Raw genomic sequence first — 20,650 nt, 5'->3', positions numbered from 1 at the left:
TGGCTTAGAGTTGGAGGCTTTGCAGTGCACAGCCCCATGCTCTTTCTTGTCTTCTTTTCTTCTGCAGTGTTTCCCCGCTTTTGCCTTTATGGCTCCTCGTGAGATGACTCACATCCCTTGGGTCTCACCACTTCAGTGTGCTCCAAGGGGGATTTCCATGTGTCAGTAAGTGCATCTTCTTGCCTTCCTGAGGGCTCAGTAGGATGGAATGAACAGCCCCAGGAGTGGCCCTCAAGTGGGACTGGCGAGGAGTTGGTGTATAAATACCGCAGCTCCCTCACCTCTGAGGTAGCATAAAATCTGAGCTGCATTTGCGCTGTTGCCCAGAATTTCCCAGTGGTCTTGAACTCCAGTCTCCCACAGTAGTAACGTGCGTGACAGTGCACTCTCACAGGCTGCCTTGCCGTACTGTTTCCCTTCCTTGTTTTCCTACCAGCATTGCCTTGCCGCTCAAATTCTCTACTGTAACGTGACAGGAGTTCCTAGAAAAGCACCATGCTGTGCACAATTATGCAATAAAAACAACAGGGCTTATAGGATAAATGAGATCAGGGGCACGCCACTCAAACCTTAGTAGCACATAAAAAATAAGATGGGAGCCTAATAAAAATGGCAGCACAGTTTTGCACATGCTATATAGTGAAGGGTGCATAGGTCCAATCCCAGTGGCACTCTACCCAGAAAAAGCCCTGCAGGTGGCTGCAGAAGTGAGCATCAGAGGGATTGCAACTCATGAGTTATTGTGAAGGGGTAGTCGGAGGATTATCAGGAACTGGATGGACAGTTGTAACCCCAAGGGTGGATGGCCAGGGCTCCTAAGGCGCAATGAAGGAGCTAGTAGATGTTTGAGGCGTGTGCATTTTGTAAGTATCGCTCCATGCAGCTGGGCACATTTTCTTGTAGTCCTGTACTGTTTCTTACAGACAAAGTTGCACATAAGCAAATGCAACATTTGTGTGATGTTCAAATCTTTCCCTAATACATCCATCAGGTTGGAAGATATTTGTTTTCAAGACAAGTGTGAAAGCAGAGCGACTGTACTTGCATAGGCCTCCTGGCTGCAGAGCTTGTGTCTAAACTTAAAGTAAGATACCTATTAATGGGAGCTTTATGGTAGTTTTATTTTGTAATTGGATCTTTCTCGTGTTGAATAGAAGTGCTCTCAGAAGAGCTCAACAGAGACCATGGCTGGATGCAGGAAGTGACGTCTCTAGCTAAAATGTCCCCATGGAAGGTTCTGCACCCCCCAAACTGTATGGCCTCACCTCCAACCCTGTTGTCCAAGTCCTGAAAATCTTGGTTGCCTGTTTGCAATTTCTTGGAACCAATTTAAACCTAAAATCAGATGTCAGAATATTATGAGCTAGAGCAGAATTCTGCACATGCTCAGCTCCTTCCTAGAACCTTGGTAGATGTATTATTCACCTGCATTCAGTGCTTCCCAGGAGAGAAAGTTCCAGCATGAGCTCAGCTCATTCTTAATTTCCCATGGTAGATTTCCAATGGGTTCTTTTCTAGTCTACGGCTTCTTTCATCTCAGCACCTGGTTTCTCCCACATGTAGCTCTGCACAGTCAGGCAACTTTTATACCACACAGCTTATTTGTTTAACTGGTCCTGCTTTGGTTTCAGATTCATACTTTGTGTAGCCTTGATTTTTGACCTGGGCGTGCACCCAGGCTGCAAGATCGGTGTTTTTCAGAGTGTGGACTTCAGACCACCCACATCAGAATTCCTAGGGAGCTTGTTAGAAATTTACACAGCTTCTTGGGCTCCACCCCAGGCCTCCTGAATCAAAATATCTTGGGAGTGGGCCTCAGGGCTATACCTTTTCTACCAGCTACCACATGATGCTTTTGTACCGCCTAAGCAGAAACTGAAAGGTTCAGACCAGTAAGTCTCCACTGGGGCCAGCTGTGCCCCCAGGGGATATCCGGCTGGGTCTGGAGACACTGTGGTTGTCACAACTCCAAGGGGAGTGGTGCAGCCTTCTAGTAGGTGGCCATCCGACAGCGTGCAGGGCAGCCTCACCACAAAGCAGGATCTGGCTCCGAATGTCAGTAGTGCCAAGACTGAGAAACCCTGGTTGGGACCCTCAGGGATTTCTTCTGAGTCAGCTGCACTTATAGAGCTGCTTCCTTTGTCGTTATTTCCCTTGGTTTCTTCACCTCTGGGTGGTTTAGAAGCGACAGAGTTCTCTGGATGAGCATGTTGGACTGACTGACAGCTCCTCATAGGTGGAATCGGGGTGGTGGGGGTAACGGCTGACTCTTAAAGGTGCCTGCTCCAGCATCCGGGAGTTGAACTGTAAATCAGGTCACCTCAAGGCATAAGGGCTCTTGCGGAGTTAGAACGAATACCACAAACTTGGAGATGCAGAAATGAGCTTTTTCGTCAGTGTGTGTAGATTTTTTTGTCAAACATAGTCGATTTTTAGTACCTACCTGATCTGTGCATGATACAGTGAAAGCTGGCCCTGTTGGTCACCTAGGACAGTGCCTACATGGGGACATCCACGCCTCATTTGTTGTTGACCCTTGCTTACTGAAAGATCTAGAAGTACCTTCCAAATCACTGAAGAGGAGTTAGTGTTCAGTGTCATTTCAACATCGGGAGTATTCCCTTGTGTCATGAATTAATTGAAAATCAGTGACTCTAGTATAGCGTTTGTGTTATAGGCCAAAGAATATGTATCTCCATTATAAGCCTGTTATGCAATGATAAGCTTTGTCAAGTAATCTACAAAGAAGGATGTTTGGAGTGCTACTTAGTAATATTTTACAAATTCCTGTTTATCATTAAAATGTTTCGTGTATGCTCTAGTTCGAAGGTGGAACCTCTTTCATCTGTAACCTGTTAAAAGTCTGGAAAACCCTTTGGGGTCTTTTTAAATTCTGGAAAAGTCAACATGGTTTGGATAATTCTAATACCTAATGTCAATTGAGCAATCACACCTGCCAGATGCTGTTCTAAAAATCGTCCATTTATTTTGCTCATTTAATCCTCACCACAACTCTGCAGGATAGGAGTGTGGTAATTACAGATGCACTTAAATACCAAGGATACACATAGTTGTTTTACTGAAGTCTTAAAGAGCAAGTGCGTTTTCTGTATCTTTCTAGTAGAAGGCAGCAATCCCTGACTGATGAATGAAATGCACAGAGGTGCCCTTGAACGCTCAGATAGGCCAACAAAAGCACTAGCCATTGGTATTGTCATCTTTCTGTTTATTAAACTCATGGCAACAAGTGGCTCTTTTAGAAAAAACATTCATAATTATTGAGAAACAACATACTCTAATGAGAAGATCATGGACGAAAGGTCTTGAACTCTGCCATTAACTATTTGCCCTCCATCCCTCTGAGCCTTTGGGATAAGAAAGGGGAGTGGGATTAAATTCCAATCCAGGAGGCACATTAGAGAAACCAGGGTATTGTTGAAAATGCTGATGCCCAGGTGCTCACTTCAGCAGCACATACACTAAAATGCTGATACCCTGCCTCTAGACCACTGAGATCAGAATCTCTGGGTTTGAGGTTGTCAGTGCTGGAAATGAGCCTTCCCTTTTTTTTGGTGGAAAATCAGAGGACCAGGGAAAGAGAAGTGGGGCATGTAGGTATCTAATTTCAAATGCAGTTTTTTTTTTATAATATAAGAGAGAAAATCCATTTATTTTAATTTCGGTTAGACCCTTTTTCATCTCAGAAAGGATTTAAGGTGTCAGGGAGGGGAACTAATATTGTATGTCACCATCCCTTCCTTCTGGGAAGAGTTTCATAGAGAAGTGAACACTCTGGTGTATCTCATCCACTCTAAAGCATAAATGGAATCAGAATCTTCTGAAGGTGGCTGATTGTATCAGTCAGGATAGGCCTAGTAACAAGTGACCCCCAAGTCTCAGTGGCTTACAACAGTAAAAGTTGATTTCCTGCTCATGAAAAATGTTCGTCAGGAGTAAGCTGCAGTTCTCTCCTTCATCACCTGCACAGTCAGACTGAGGCTGATGGGATCATTATCAGTCTAGAACACTGCTGATCCAAGTGGCGGATGAGGAGAGGGAAAGTAACTATCACGCACTTGCTTTCAGTGCTTATGTTCAGAAATGACACATTTCTGCTTATACTTAACTGGCAAAAGCAAGTCATATGGCCAGGCCAACTCTGAGTTCAACAGAGCACAGCTGGTGATGTGTCCACCCTCTGCAGGGCTAAGGGTGAGAACAACAGTACAGTCCATCACCACAGCAGAAGATGCTGGAGTCTGGAGCATTCCAAACTCTCGTCTACTTCAGGGGTGCCTGAGCAGCCATGATCCAAGGTCAGCTCACAGCTGGCTTGGCGGTCTACTGGAGTTCACTTGTACTCTGAAAACGCCTGACATGAGCCCCTGAGGCCTACTGTAGCAGTAACTCCTGTCAGACTGGCCTCTGCGAACCTTTGACCTTTCCGGAATCTTTTCATCTGCTGAAAGATGCCTGTTTGCTCTCCACTCTGAGGCCCTCTGGTGCAGAGCACCCGCTTCTGGGCCCGCTGAGACCTGGGTTCCAAACTTGATGTCTCCATTTCACAGCTGTATGGCTTTTGCCCCAGTAACTTTATTTCTCCACTGCTTGGTTTGGGGAGACTTTGGTGGTGATGATTATATGACAGGTGGCTAACACAGTAAGTGTTGTACCGTAGGTCAGTGCTCCCTGGGTGATCAGTGCAGTGCTTTTTGTTATTGTGGGCGTGGCTGTTATCCAGCTGCAGCTTGCTTCCTGAAGAATCCAGCTGTTCTCAGAGGCTGGCTGGAGAAGGCCTGGGGCATTGTGAAAGCCGTGAGGCTCGTCAACATGATCGCCCTTCGCAATGCTCCGGGTTACGGGAATGAAGACAGTTCTAGGCTTCCCCTGGCTTCTCCAGGCTTCAGAGAGGAGAACCAGGTGGGGATCTCCATGGATTCTCACTGCACTTTAGCTAGTCAAGTGAAAGTTTCTTAGTTGTGTCCAACTCTGTGCGACCTCATGGATTATACAGTCCATGAAATTCTCCAGGCCAGAATACTGAAATGGGTAGCCGTTCCCTTCTCCAGGGGATCTTCCCAACCCAGGGACTGAACCGGGGTCTCCTGCATTGCAAGCGGATTCTTTACCAGCTGAGCTACCAAGGAAGCCTACTTCCTTCGCTGGGGGAAGCCTTTATGGTCAAAGAGAAAAAGAATGAAAAGGAGCAATTTCAAAATGTCTTTCTGTGGCCCTGCTGCTCCTTTGACTTTCCCACATGAAGGAGCAGGCTTTTGGGAAGCAGGCAGGGCAGCACCTCCCTCCCTTCCTCCCAGGACCTCCCAGGCCAGCTGGGCTTGGACCCCAGGAGTGCTCGCGTGAGCACGCTGTCCCCAGATGTTCCTGTGTGTATCTGGGTTTCACTTTGAAATGTTTCAAACACAAGATATGGGAAGTGCCGGGAAGAGGCTGGGTGGCGACCAGCTTAAAAGAGCTCTGACCTCTTGCTTTTGCTCTGAGTCCTATGTCTTTGTTGTTACTGATGACCTGCTGGGACCACCCTCCTGGGGGACTGCCCTTTGGGAGGGGGGAGCTTGTCACTGTGGCATCTCTCTCATCCCTGCTTCCTTTAAAATAAGCCTGCAGGACTGTTCAGCCTTTGAATGTTGATTTGGCAAGTTCCTTGCCTCTTAGTGTCTCAATTCCTGAGATTAGATTCCTCCCACCCCCGCCACCCCATTTTGGGTTCTGGAGCTTTGAATAATTTAACAAGCCAATGTCAAGACTTACATTTCTGTTTCCAGGATCTCTTTCCTGATCATTCTTAATTCTTTGCATATGATACACACATCAGAGAGTTAGTTCCGTTTGACATTTGTGAATTTATGGGAAATCTCATCTTTGTAGACATTTAAAACTTGGCTGCACCCGTTGAATCTGCCCTAGGGAACAATTTTGCAAGAGTCCCCGAAGGAGCAAGCCAGATGACCAATAAAATGCCATTGCTGTAAATTCTGATATCTGTGGGCTTTTTGTGAGAAAGGTATGTTTTCATTTTTTGTCTGCCCCCACCCCGACAAACATGGAAAAGAGGAATGTCTCCAAATGATGGAGATCTGAGAGCTGATAACAAAAGGACAGACTGTGATAGTTCCTCTGACTGCCAAGACAGCCAGCTCTATGGGGATTCGGGGCTGGCTCAGAGCACAGCCTGGATTGCTCACATTCTGTTTAGACAGAAAGGAGAACTGTGGGACCTGCACTTTTTTACCCCTTTTAGGAATTGCTTCTAGAGTCATGGCCCTCCAGCTGGGCTGGCTGCAGGGCATCAAGTTTAAGGCGGTGTTGAGAGGAGTCATAGGGGAGAAGAGGGAGAGGGTGGATGGAAGGAAATTAGCAATTTGTACAGGAAGTTTTCCCAAGAATGACTGGAAAGCAGAAACACGTTTGCATCCATCCCAGATGACACCCTCAGTAAGGACCCCACTTTTGTAATTGACAGTTGGATTGAAAGATGGGCAAGAGACCACTGGAAGGAACAAGTGCCTCCCTGACCTTCATCCCCTTCTCCAAGTGGGGTCTGTGGAGCCAGCAGCATTGTATCACCTGGGATATGATGAGAAATGGGCACTTTCAGCCCACCCCAGACACTATGAGTCAGAATCTCCATTTTAGCAAGAGCCTGGGCTGGGCAGTCCGTGTGCACAGTACAGTCTAGGGAGTCTTGCTCTTGGGATTTTTAAAAAGCCACAGAGAGTTCTCTAGTCAGTTACATCTCATGTGGAGACCCAATTTGGCCCTTCCTAGGGAGCGTGGAGTGCTGTGTGCTCCGCCAACCCACCTCCAAGGTGGAAATAGGCATGCTCAGCCTTGGAAAGCTTTGTGGGAGGGGCAGTGTGGACAAGGTGGCAGGGGGTCACCTTAAGATTCCTCTCTGGTCACATGTGACCTGTGAGACCTTGCAGGATTAAACTGGCTTCTCCCTCTTCTCTGGTTTTGCTGCCGCAGAAACCTCTAGTACATTCTACCTTGGTCCTCTACTCACTGTTCCCATCCCTTGGCACACGGATATTTATTGTGTGACACCTTAGGTTTCTAAAAGTGCTTCTTTGGGAAGAGCGGGTACTTGTGCTGACTGAGTGTTCTTCATTCATTCATTTTACAAAACCAAATGTATTTTTATTTGCTACTGCTTCATTTTAAATGTCAAGCTGAAGGCCAGGTCACCATAGCTGAAGCAAAATGGAAAATGAAGAAATGGCCTCCATTTCGCTGAGTGACCTTGGCAAATCAGAGTCTGGCTCCAATTCTCTGGACAGTCGCCTCACAACTGAATTTTGGTTTGTTTGGCAGAGGAAGCTGCCCACACGCTCGGCCCGTAACTGGGTTCTGTCCAGTCAGGACACCTTGGTCTGTGTTCCCCTGGGGGCCGTGGAGGGAGGCCCCGGCTTGGAGGACAAAGACCGACAGGTCCTGGGCCGTAGCCACCTCCAGTCCTGGGCCACTCGGAAGATGGAGTCCACTGTTCTCCGTGGCATTTTAAGGTCTTTCTTCCAAATCTTCGCTTTGCCCAGCCCCCAAGTCGCCTGGAGCAAGCTGTCAGGTTAGTGTGTGGTTCTGGCCTCAGAGAAGTGCAGGGACCCCTCCAGCTACCAGGTTGTGCTGTCGGATGTGTGGGCCCCAGGGAGCAGACTTGGGAAAGTTTTGGCTGTTGGAGGATGGTGTGGCCTGCTGGGTGTTATAGCCTCTGAAGGGAACTTATTTGGGGGCTGGGGTAGGGCTCTGTGCCAGGCCCACCATTCCCCCTGGGACAGCTCACACACGTCTGCTCAAGTAGTAGCTGGAAGCCTCTGAGAAGCAGCCTGGGGCCAGGCCTGGCCTATGATCAGGAGCTCGCCTGTCCCAGCCTGGGTGAGCTCTTCTGAAGCTCCTGGTTCTGCTGTCTGGGAAACCCGGACTGGACTCTGCTCAGGCCTGGCTATGGCCTTACCTGGCGTAGGGGGAGCCTTTCTTTGTGAAGCGGTGGTTGACAGGCCTAGAAGGCTATCTTCTGACAGTGCCTGCCAGCCTCTGAGGAGTTGTCTCATGACACTCTCCCCAAATCTCTCTCCTCTCCTAGAATAATTCCTCTCAAAGCTATGTGACGACCCAGCAATGGAAGTTCCAGGCGCTGTGCTTGGGGAGGTGCTGTGGCGTGTTGGTGCGGTTATGATGGACCTTTTCCCTGGTGCCTGCCTGGTCGCACCTAGAAGTCAGGTTTGCACTGGCATATGTCTCTAGAGGTCAGGGGTCATCTCTGGGCTTACTGGATCCGAGGCTTGTTAGGAAAAGAATGGACAGGGAAGATCCTGATCTAGGGAAAATTCTCACGGTGACTGTCCTTTGAAGGGTTGTCCTTGCAGGGACACCCCCCCCCCCCCCCGGAGAGGCAGAGCCCCCACAGCAGCGTTGCTTATCCTCACTGAGCAGATGAGACTGAGCAGAGCCAGCAATGGGGACAGTGCCTCAGGGGAGCTGCCGAAAGTGGGTCTTTCCGCAAAAGGGAGAAGACGGTCTAGATAGAGCAGCAGCCGACACTCCAGGGGCACCCCTGTGCCTCCATAAAAGCAGAGCCTCTCTTTCCGGTGCCAGCATGGAAAAGCCACAGGAAGCAAATGTTCAAAAAGAATCGAACTGTGGCCTGGAGTCATTTCAATTTCCTGACTTTCAAGACGCACATCATCCCAAAGTGCCAGGGGTCTGTGGTCACAAAGGCTCCATCTCAGAAGACGCTGAGAGGGGGTCCTTTTGGGGGGAAGGCACTGTGGGAGGTGGCTGGAAGGGGGCCTGCCCCCCAGTTGACTGCTCTGAGGGTCCAGCCTGGCCATGCCTACCAGTGGCAAACCTCCGCATTTATGATGCTGTTTGTTTTACTTTCTGTTTCTATGAAACCAATAGGAAAGTTACATGAACAGTATGAAGAAGTCCTGGGTACTTTTACCTGGATTCACTGCCACATTTGTTCAATCTCTTCGCTCTTTCTCTCTCTTTTTACATATACCCGGTTTGCACTCATACATATATTCGTGTGTATATGTAAATTTTTTCCTGAAGCATTTGCAAGTAAGCTGTTGACATCAAAATCCCTTTCCCCTTGTATTTCCTAAGAACAAAAATATGCCTTTCCATAACTACAGTCATCAAATTTAGGATATATAATATTGATTTAATACTTTTGTCTAATCCAGAATCCATATTCCAAAATGTCCCAATAATGCCCGTCATAACACTTCTCTTTCAGTTTATAAGCTAGTTCTGAATCCCACATTACATATTAATTGTCCTGTTATGTCATTTCTTTTAATCCAGAGCAGTCTATGTCTTCCTTTGTTTTGGATGACCTTGACATTTTTGAAGACTGCTACCCAGTTATTTTATAGAATATCCCTTAATTTGTGACTCTCTGATGTTTCCTTCGGAGAAGGCAATGGCACCCCAGTCCAGTACTCTTGCCTGGAAAATCCCATGGATGGAGGAGCCTCGTGGGCTGCAGTCCATGGGGTCGCTAAGAGTCGGACATGACTGAGCGACTTCACTTCCACTTTTCACTTTCATGCACTGGAGAAGGAAATGGCAACCCACTCCAGTGTTCTTGCCTGGAGAATCCCAGGGACGGTGGAACCTGGTGGGCTGCCGTCTATGGGGTCACACAGAGTTGGACACGACTGAAGCGACTTAGCAGCAGCAGCAGCAGCAGATGTTTCCTTGTGTTTCAGTTGAGAAATGTGCATCTTTGGCTAGAATGCTGTATAAGTGAGATAGGTGACTTGTCCTTCTCAGGGAGCCATGTCAGGAGGCAGAGACATCCATTTGCCCTTTACTGGTGATGTCAGGTCTGATCACTTGGTTACGGACGGTGCTTGCTGTGTAGTCACCGATTTCCCCTTTGTAATGAACAAGTACACTTTGTAGGAAGATACTTTGATTCTTTGTAAATATCCCATTCCTCCTCAAATTCTCTCCACCTAGTCTTAGTGCTCTCTGATGATTGTTGCCTGAATAATGGTTGACTCTGATGGTTGCGTCCATTGTCCCTCCTATCCTTGTGAATCCAAAATAGTTCTGGATGGGGTAGGGAGCCACATACCCACTGTGGAGCTGACTCATGGGGCAGGAAGGGCCTTGACATCCTCCTTGAACTCTGTAAAGCAGTCCTGGTTGGTTGAGTATGTTTTGACATGTGTAGTAACTCATTTTGGAAATACTTATTAGATCTTAAAGCTCCACATTCAGAAAACTAAGATCATGGCATCCAGTCCCATTCATGGCAAATAGATGGGAAACAGTGGAAACAGTGGCTAACTTTATTTTTTCGGGTTCCAAAATCACTGCAGATGGTGATTGCAGCCATGAAATTAAAAGACTCTTACTCCTTAGAAGGAAATTTATGACCAACCTAGACAGCATATTAAAAAGCAGAGACATTACTTGGTCAACAAAGGTCGCTCTAGTCAAGGCTATGGTTTTTCCAGTAGTCATGTATGGATGTGAAAATTGGACTATAAAGAAAGCTGAGCGCCGAAGAATTGATGCTTTTGAACTGTGATGTTGGAGAAGACTCTTGAGAGTCCCTTGGACAGCAAGAAGATCCAACTAGTCCATCTTAAAGGAGATCAGTCCTGGGTGTTCATTGGAAGGACTGATGGATGTTAAAGCTGAAGCTCCAACAATGTGGCCACCTGATGCGAAGAGCTGACTCATTTAAAAGGACCCTAATGCTGGGAAAGATTGAGGGCAGGAGAAGAAGGGGACGTACAGAGGATGAGATGGTTGGATGGCATCACCAACTCAATGGACGTGAGTTTGGGTAAATTCCGGGAGTTGGTGATGGACAGGGAGGCCTGGTGTGCTGCGCTTCATGGGTTCACAAAGAGTCAGACATGACTGAGCAACTGAACTGACTGACTAATTAGATCTTAGATGACTTTGGAATAACCCCCCTTTTCCCCAGTTTTATTGAGAAAGATGACATACATCACTGTATACATTGAAATAACTTTTTAAATGCTCTACAAAAAAGGTGGGATTTTGGTCACATGTATGATAAATAATTTTTGTGGCATCTGCTGGTAAAATTACACCTGGATCTTTTGCAAAGTGTTGATCAGCAGAAATTTGATCATAAAGAAATTATTATAATAGTACCTTCTCACCATATGAACCCTGCTCCAGAGAAACAGGGGAAATTAGAAATGTTGTTTGGACTCTGAGAAGGATCCTTAGACTGGAAAGGAAAACTAGCTATTAGAAGCAGATGAATTAAGTAAAACATGAACTTCCAGGAATGCTTCAAAATGCTTGTGTAGGAGCTCTTTTGTGGGCCGAGGGTAGCGGGGTGTTGAAGCACTGAATGGCATTGCTAGGTATTTTGGTTTTTTATTGATTGGATTTGAAATGAATCATTAACCACTTTCTAGCCTGTTCATTTAGCTCCAGTTTCTGCAAGCCATTGACTGCTATTTGAGGAAGGGGTTTCTGTGGGTGAACCTCTGTTGTTTTACTAGGGCGAGAATATGAGGTTCTTGGTCTTGAGTTTTGCCGTTTCAGATAGTTCTATATAGCCCACCATAGGAACAAAGGAACTATTTGGGAGGTTGCTCAACTCCTGTGTGTTGTTAGAACACCGGTTGTTACAGTTCCCATTAAGGTAACTGTTTTCATAATGGCAGTGAAAGCTGTAAGTGGACATGAAGGAAAAGCAGCTGTTTTCCATAAAACCTACCAATGAACAAATGCTGGTGAGTCCCAAGATGTACGATCTGGAGCAGTCCTCCCCTTGAGTGCCTGTATTCCTTGGGATGTGCACGTGTGCAGACCTGGAGATGAGAGAAAAGAGAAAGGTGGTCCCATCCATTTCAAACCCACGGCAAGTCCTAACTCCTTCTTGGAGAGTCAGCCGACAAAAGAACTGAGTCCATGCTCCGCATGGTACACTTCTGCTGGGGAGCAAACCACCCCACGATTTAGTGGCGAAACACAAGCATGTATTCTAGTCTGCGGTTGAGCTGGGTGGTTCTTACCCGGGCCTGGCTCAGCCCCTCTTGGCTGGGCTCTGTCGTGTGTCCACAGTGACCTGGCAGGTTGGCTGGGGACCAACCGACCTTGAGTGGCCTCATCCGCGGTGTTTCTCCTGGAAGTGTCCACCCATCCTCTAGCATGTTCACCCAGGCTTGCTCACGTGCTGGTCAAGGCATGTGACCAGAAGGCCTGTTAGACTCAGGCTTAGAAGTGATACGATGCAACTTTCGCTGCAGTGTATTGGCCAAAGAGAGTCCTCTCTTTTGTTAAGATTTATTTATTTGTGGCTGTGCTGGATCTCCGTTGCTGCCTGCGGGCTTTCGGTAGTTGTATCAAGTGGGGGCTATTCTCCAGTTGCAATGGGTACTTCTGTTGTGCTGCTTTATGGCACATGAGCTTTAGTAATTGTGACATGTGGGCTCAGTTAGTTGCAGCTCTTTGACTCCAGAGCACAGGCTCAGTTGGGCTCCTAGGCTTACTTGCTCCACAGCATGTGAGATCTTCCTGACCAAGGATTGAACCCATGTTGCCTGCATTGGCAGGTGGATTCTTAACCACTGGCCCACCAGGGAAGCCCAGACTCCATCTCTGTCTGGGAGGGCCTACAAGGTCTCCTTGCAGAGGGGTGGGGATACCAGGAGTGATGCCTGGAGACATTTTTGCAGTGTTTGCAGAGACCAACTCAGTTGAGCCTGGCTATTCTTCTTATCCACATTTCTATATTTGAGAAAATGCATAGAGAAGGAAGAAAATGAGATACAGATATTTTATAATTACAGAAGTTATTTTGAAAGCTTTGGTTTAATGAGTGAATCCAAGTAAAGTGCTTTGAACTAGTGTGCAGCAAGTGCTCTGTAAATGTTGGTGAATGAGTATACAGCCTTACTTAGCAACAAAGCTGAGGATTCACTTGACATACAGTGAACAAGCTTCAGATACATTCGCAAAATGTATAATCAAATGCACTGCAGAAACAATGAGTGTGGGCCAGACAAATTCTTCCCCTGGGGCCTGATGCTTGAAAAGACGTCTGTGTCACCTTCGCTGACCAGTTCACCCTGTTGGGCTTGTTTCTGACGGAAGGCCAGAGCTTGGCAGGTTATGGCTAAGCTGGAGTCTGTAATAAAAAGCATACCCAGGTGTGAAGGTTTTCCTTTTCTCTACACTTTTTCTTTGTTTAGTTAGTTAGACTTTATTAAGCCTTGGAGGCACTCTGCAGGCTCCTTTGTTATTTGATAAAGGCGGCGCCTCACTTTCCACTGTCTGATCTGGCTCTTGAGTGGGAAAGAGAGAGGGCCGGGCAGCTTCCCCAGGTCTGTCCCTTGCAAGTGCTTGGGAGCGCAGCCCACTGCCCCCGCTCTTGACTCCAGACAGGGGATGAGGAGGAAACAGCGCTTCTTTCTCTCCTTCCCTTCACTTCTTAGTCTCAGGGGTCCCCCTGTGCTCTGTCCTCAAATCCCCTTGCCATTCACGTCAGCACATCTTGTGTTTGTGTGTGTGTGTGTAGAAGACAAGTTTCTTGAGTATTAAAAGCAGACACAATAGAGGGAGTGCTCCCTTTAGCTTTAATCACTTCAGGCTCCCATGTGTTGACAGAAAGTTTGGTAAGCCTTCAAGTTTAAAGAAAGGAGCATTCAGGGTGGCACTTGGAGTTTTTTTATTGCTTGAAATTCTTCAAGTAAGTTTGATAAGCTATCTGCTGAGCTGTGAGACACTCCCTTCTTAATTGGCTTTTCTGCCCCTTTGGCCTGCTCACAAACACACAGCTACCTTCCGTAGGACCCATATCCAGGCGAGTTTTGGTGTTGGAAGGCTCTCTCCACGGGTCTTATCTGCAAGTTGAATTAGAACTTGAATTCTTCTTGGCTGGAGCCTGTGTGGTCCTCCTTACATCCATATATCTTTTCCTTCCATCTCTGCTCCTCCATCTCGAGGTTTCTTCCTTTCTTCTCCCTCCTGTCCCCACCCCACCCCACCCCCACATTGATGGGTGCCTGCTGACTGGTTGCACTGTTGCCTCTGATTTCCTTTGACTTTTGTCTACAGCCCTGCTTTCCACCTAAGGATGACTCTGCCCCCCACTTCCAATGTGGCTCCTCCATACTTCCATCCAGGAGAGAACTGTTCTTGGGTCTGGTGTTGGTTCCCTGTAAATAAGTATGACCCACTGTGGGAAAGGACATTCCACTGAAGGATTCTTCAGTCCATAAGAGTAACTGGGTCATGTGAGCACTAGGAATTGGGAGCAGGAGTCTCAGTTCTGGTGGCTCGGGGCGGGAACTGTGCTGGGCTGACCCACAGGGAGCTCCATGGTGGCTGATCTCTGTGCTCTGAGGAACCGGTTCTCACTGGGTGTGCTGACTGACTCACTCCTTCTTCAAAGGCTTCTTGTGTGGCTTTAGGGTAGATTTGCTGGCTTTAAGAAAAAAAAATTAAAAAAGGAAGAAATAAAAATAAGTGAAAACACCCACACTTCAAGGCAACCCCTATGGACATATGTTACACTGGAAATGCCCCATTTCTTAAATATTTATAAATAGATGGTCTCCTTGGAATGTTCCAGATCTGTCATTTGCAAACGTTAGCCAGCCCTGGGCCACCATCTGTCTTCACAAGCACAGTGCACTGTAACCAGCAGCAGACTGACAGTGGAGGGAGGCCTAGGATGATGAAAGGTTGACCAGACCCGAGACCTGGAGCTGTCCTGCCTTTCCTGACACCAGCCCGGCAGCAGTACTGTCTGGAAGATGGACACTCCAGGGATGTCTCCTCCTGGCTCCTTCCTCATCTTCTCCTCTCCTAGGGTCGCTGCAGTAAACAAGGAGGAGTGTCTGTGGGATGCCTCCTATGTGCCAGGCACCACAGGAGGCATCGCAGAGGTGGCAGTGAACACAGCCGTGGAGACAGACAATACAGGAGCCACAAAATGATGGGTGATATGAGGCCAAGTTGTGCTTAGTGCTGGGAAGACAGGTGATGGGCGTGGGGATAGACTGCTGTGGGGAGGGCTTCAGAGAGACACCTCGGGGGAAGCGATATTTGAGCAGAGACCTGAAGGAGGCAGAGGAGCCAGTCCTGTGTGGCTTGCTCTCTGGGGAAGAGCATTCCGGCAGACAGACATGCAAGGGCAAAGGCCCTGAGGTGGGAATGTGCTTGGCAGGTTCCAGGAGCAGCACAGATGCTGGTGGGGCCAGAGTGGGGAGATGAGGGGTGAGCCGCAAGAGATGATGGAGGAGAAGGGAAGGGACTACTGGGGGGCACTCCTATCACTGGTCCTGGGAGACTGGGGCAGGAACTTGGGTGTTGGCTCCAAGCCTGAGCAGGGCCAGTGGTGGCTTTTAGGGTGGGGATCAATGTGCCAGTCCTGCATCCCAGCTGGAGTGCTCTGGCTACAGCTGGAGGCTACATAATGGAGAGACCAGGGCCCTGGCAGGGAGCCAGTTGGGAGCTACTGGCTACAACCCGAGAGACTCTGGTGGCTAGGACTTGCCGGCTCTTGAGCTCCCAGGCTCTGTCCGTGGCTAGTGGGCTGTTTTGTTGTCTACTCCCTCCAGAGAAGGGAGTTATGGGAGGTAGAATCGCCATTTGTAATTTCTGTCCATCTTCCAAGTGTCTTCCTGGGGTAGATTAATGAATCTTGAGAGCCGTGTCGAGATGCTGCGGGCAGAGCGAGGACCTAGCAGGGGTTTGCACCCTTGCTCCCTCTCGATTTTTCTTTCTTTCTTAGCGCGTAAGCATGAAGAGAACACAACTTGACTTTCTGAAGCCCGTCAACTATTAGTACTACGGGCTGCTTGTCAGGAAGGGTGCTACGTAAGCTGAAATGCTGCTCTAATTTCCACACTATCTCCTCCTGCTGCTCAGTGAGTTATTTAATTGGAAGACACCATATTTTCTAGGGAAAACACTTTGAACAGAAGACCTGATTTAGCTGGAAACGGATGCCTTTATTATGTGTCAGAGAGCTAAAAATTGCTCGTGAGCCGTCGATGTGTGGATGGCTCCGAAACACAGGACAGCACGGCATGAGAGCCATCAGGAGAGATGGGGAGGGCTGGGCACAGTGGGTGGCTGGATGCCTGCTCGGGAGCGGGCAGGCTTCAGTTGGCTCCAGTCTGGCTAACACTGAGATGCCTTCAGTGTCTCTCAGCTGGCCCAGAGAGCTGACACATTGCTTTTCTGGGAGAAAAAAACCTTTCCCTGTACACTCTCAGTGCAGACAAGCAGCAGAAAACCAAAATGAGACCCCACTGCCCTGAGTCCACACAGACTCCAACTCAAAGTCTTTGAATAATTTATTTGATTCTTATGAAACACAAAAGGGGCCTTCTTGTCAATGATTCGATTGGTCCCAAGAGAGAACTTGTAGGTGTCGTTCTCATGAGGAGATTTCATGTTTGGGAGATGACAATGTGAATTTCACAGAACAGGAAGTCAGCTGAAACTCACCTGCATCCTGTTTACCTCTGTTGTTTGTTTGCTTGGTTTGTTCTCCTCTCTGGGTCTCCTGTTGGCCTGTGCCCTTCACTCCGTTTCCAGACTCCCTGCATGGCTGTGCCGCTTTGTGGTCTTTGGCGCTTTGGTGGCAGCCAAGGGGGATGGGACCACTCTATTTCTGGGCCATGGAGAAGGAAGAACAGAGGTGCTTCCTCTGCAAAGATGCTTTCTCTGCAAACTTGAGTTAATAAAACTCCCCTCCTAAAGGAGCTAACAATTGAAAAATAGCTTGAGGAAAACTTGAAAGTGAGTTTCAGCAAACACATCCAGTAGGTCTGGATTCAAATCTCTTATCTCCTCTCAAGCCAGGATGGTGGATGGGGTGGGCTATCCTTATCTGCTGGGTAGGTTTCCAGCCCTGCTGAGTGAGGGACCTTTCCCTGGGCTGGGCTTTCCCTGGAAGAAGTTTGGCTAGAATTGTTGTTGTTCAGTCACTCAGTCATGTCTGACTCTGCGACCCCATGGACTGCAGCACACCAGGCTTCCGCTGTCCTTTACCATCTCCCAGAGCTTTCTTAAACTCATGTCCATTGAATCAGTGATGCCATCCAACCATTTCATCCTCTGTGATCCCCTTTCTTCCTGCCTTCAATCTTTCCCAGCATCAGGGTCTTTTTCAGTGAGTTGGCTCTTCACATCAGGTGGCCAAATTATTGAAGCTTCATTTTCAGCATCAGTCCTTCCAATGAATATTCAGAGTTGATTTGCTTTAGAATTGACTGGTTTGATCTCCTGGCTACAGAGCATGCCAGTTTTCAGGTTTCTGGAGAGATGATGATCTGGCTTTATGTCGTTTGCTCTTTTGTCACTGGTGAGCAGAGGGAGTGGGAAAGATGACATGCACATGGATTCCCAGGCAGGACGTGGGTAGGTACTTAAGGGGGATAAACTGGCTTCCCTAAAGAGGGGGATCAAGGGAACAGGGAAGGGAGGCCCAGGTTAGTGAGGATGGTTTATAAGGAGACAGGAAATAAGGGCTGATTGTAGGTCTAGGGATCTCCAGGTGTGGCCCTAGACTCTAGTCCTGCAGCATCACCTGGGAACCCAACTTCCCAGTTAGATTCTAAGTTCCCTGTGGCCCTCCCTCCCTGCCCCCACATTGTCTATCCCCTGGTCATTCATCTCGCCGCCCAAGCATCTCTCCTCCACCCTGGCCACCTGCACTGTGGTCTCCCCAGCAAGTGTCCTCAGGGACACTGCTCATGGCCTCGCTTACCTTCATCCAGTCTCTTCCAGCCTCATGGCCCAGTGACCTTTTCAGACTCCCCCCATCATCACTCCCTCTCCTCCCCTGCCACAGCTTTCACCCTTTCAGTGGCTAACCATTGATTAACTGGTTAGCTGAGCTCTCCTCTAGGGGGCAAAGGTGGAGATATATGTCCAGGAAAGCATTTTGCACATCTCATGAAAAGCATTATGCAGCCACCTGATGTGTTACAGATCCGCTGTTACCTTCATGCCGCATTCTGAAGCCAGACTGTCTGGGCTTGAATCCCAGCTCTGCCACTTCACTCCAGGCAAGTCACTTAACTTCTCTGGGCCTCGGTGTCCTCATCTGTGAAATGGGGATCTTAGCCTACCATGTTGAGCATGGCCCAGAAGGCATTGCGGGTGGGCCCTGCCTCCTCCTCCACTGGCTCCCCTGCTGCCCTCACCCGGTGGCTCTGCTCTCTGCTCCAGCCACAGTCCCTACTGTCAGGTACCACAGGGCCTTGGCATGAGCCGAGATGCTCCCCACCTCACCCTCACTGGAGCAGTGCCTCAGCAGTGCTTGAGATGACTCACCAAGCTGCCCCAGGGAGGCCTATTTTGACCCCTCCCCGACTGAGGGGTTCCCTTTGAGCATGATGATGAAATCAGTGGGTATCTCTGCTCCTGGACTATACGTTCTAGGAAACAGGACCTGATTCATTTGTGTTGGTCCCTGTATCTTTGGGGGCTTCCCAGGTGGTGCTAGTGGTAAAGAACTCACCTACCAATGCAGGAGATGCAAGAGACCTGGGTTCAATCCCTGGTTTGGGAAGATCCCCTGGAGGAGGGCATGGCAACCCACTCCAGTATTCTTGCCTGGAGAATCCCATGGACAGAGGAGCCTGGTGGGCTACAGTCCATGGAGTCACACAAAGTTGGACATGACTGAAGCGACTTAGCATGCACCTAGCACTGTATCTTCAGAAGCTGGCATCCACAATGCACCCAATAAATAGCAGCTGTGGAAGCCATTGGGATCCTGTGCAACTCCATGTGGTGGCATGCACGTGGGAACAGCCCTGGTGGACTGTCTGCCTGGTGTAGGGAGGGTGGGGGAGTGCAGGTCTCCTCAAATATGGTACTGAGAAACAAGAACCAGACTCCCCTCCAAACTTCTAACAGCTGCCTTTTTAGAATTGTCTTACACATACAAGAATTCAGCTCTAAATGTCTCCATAATTGGTAGCATGAGTCGGCCCTCGAGGTCAGGAAGGTTTCTTTGCTCTGGCTCTAATTAGGATGAGCGGAAGCCATCGCTTTGTGAATTAACCAGGCCATTGATGGACTCTTCTTCAGCCCTGACTATATGCGGGGCATCAGACTGGAGCCCTAGGAGACGGAGCTGCATGATGCGGTTGCTGCCCTTGTGGGGCCGGGCAGCAGATGGCAGGCCCTGGAGAGTTTAATTGGAGGGAAGAATTCCGAGATGATGCAGACAAGGGCATGAGAAGCACACGTCAGCGCTCCCCTTGCAAGACCATGAGCCATCCCCATGACAAGTCTTCTACGGGATGTTTGCGGGGGCGGCAGAGATTTGAGTAATTCAGGGAAGATGTCAGCGTGGTTGGGAGAGGTCCAGACCAAAGAAGCAGCTGGGACTGGGGGCCTCAGGCAAACTAGCTGCTCACCCAGCAGCAGTCCCAACCCTGTCACTTACTGGTGCCCAACTCAAACACTTTTCTGAACTTCTCTGAGTCTCCCTTTCCTCATCCGTGAAATGGGAATCATAATATCTACCCAGAGAGCCATGGCAAGGAATAAACAAAATGATCTATGGAGCACACTTATTACTGTGCCTATAGGTAGAGAAGCTGGATGTATCATTGTGATCCATTTCAGGCCTGCAGAGCAGTGCCTACCAAAGACATATGTGCAGTTTTCTGTGGTGAACAAAACCCATCACCTAGCCTATTAAATTGCTGGCAGGCCTCTGCCTTGCCCACCACACAGGACTGCTGGGGCATCAGAGAGATGCGGGTGGGTCAGTGCTCTTGAAAGAGTGAAGGTCACTGATGTGGCTTTATATGGCATCTTCTCCAGTGCCTGAGTCTGTGTGGCTCGACTGTTTATTACTCTAAGTCGTTGATGTATTTTTCAGCAAGCTTTTTTTTGTAAGGCTTCTTGTTGTCTTTTAAAATTATGGCTTAAAAAAAATGTTGAAAGCCATCAGGGAAACATCACTTCCAAGTATGGAACACAAAGTGCCGACTCCTGCTAGGAAGGGCCTTGGGTCTTTGAATCCTGACGCAGTCCCATGGACTCTGTGACCTCAGGCAGGCCCCAGGGCCTCTCTAAGTCATGTTCTGTGGCCTGTATTATGCGGTTTATAGTCATGCTTATTCCAAGGGCTGTTTTGAAGACTAAATGACATAGATACAGAAGTGTCTAATAACCTGTTCAATGAACTGTCAGGTTCCCTTCTTTTCTGTTAATATGCACTTTCTGTAAGCAAAAGTCTTGTCAGCACTTAACAGAATTAATTACAAAGCCAAATTAAGGGAGTCTGTGAGTGTGATATTTTACTATTTTCTCTTTTTGGTGATGATTTCTCTCACCTTCTGAGAGAACGAAGGGCTTCAGAGTCAGTTGTCTGAAAAGTCTGTATGTCTGTGTGTGTGTGTGTGTGTGTGTGTCTACCCCCAAGTTAACACACTTTTCCCGGGACATACTAATGATGCCCTGGCAGCTGATGGGCCTTTGGAAAGATTTCATAGAATTGGGACCACAATTTAATTTCATGAGCTGAAAATTATATATTTTGATGACAGAACATTGGATACCGCCTGAAGAAGAAGGTCACAAGGAGGCCAGTGTGGCTCGGGGTGCCTGGGACACTGGGGCTTCTGGAAAATGATGCCCTGTTTTT

At 48.3% G+C, this 20,650-nt stretch overlaps 1 protein-coding gene across 2 annotated transcripts in view; it reads left to right on the top strand.

Moving 5' to 3' along the window:
- The window catches only part of NHS (NHS actin remodeling regulator), a 345,791-nt gene that overhangs the window by 125,466 nt on the left and 199,675 nt on the right, over positions 1 to 20,650 (top strand). The gene's annotated exons all lie outside the window — the stretch shown is intronic.

Source organism: Bos indicus, chromosome X (assembly GCF_029378745.1).
Source record: "Bos indicus isolate NIAB-ARS_2022 breed Sahiwal x Tharparkar chromosome X, NIAB-ARS_B.indTharparkar_mat_pri_1.0, whole genome shotgun sequence".
Taxonomy (NCBI): Eukaryota; Metazoa; Chordata; class Mammalia; order Artiodactyla; family Bovidae; genus Bos; species Bos indicus.
Note: the sequence above shows the minus strand (reverse complement) of the source record. Positions and strands in the feature narration are given on the sequence as shown.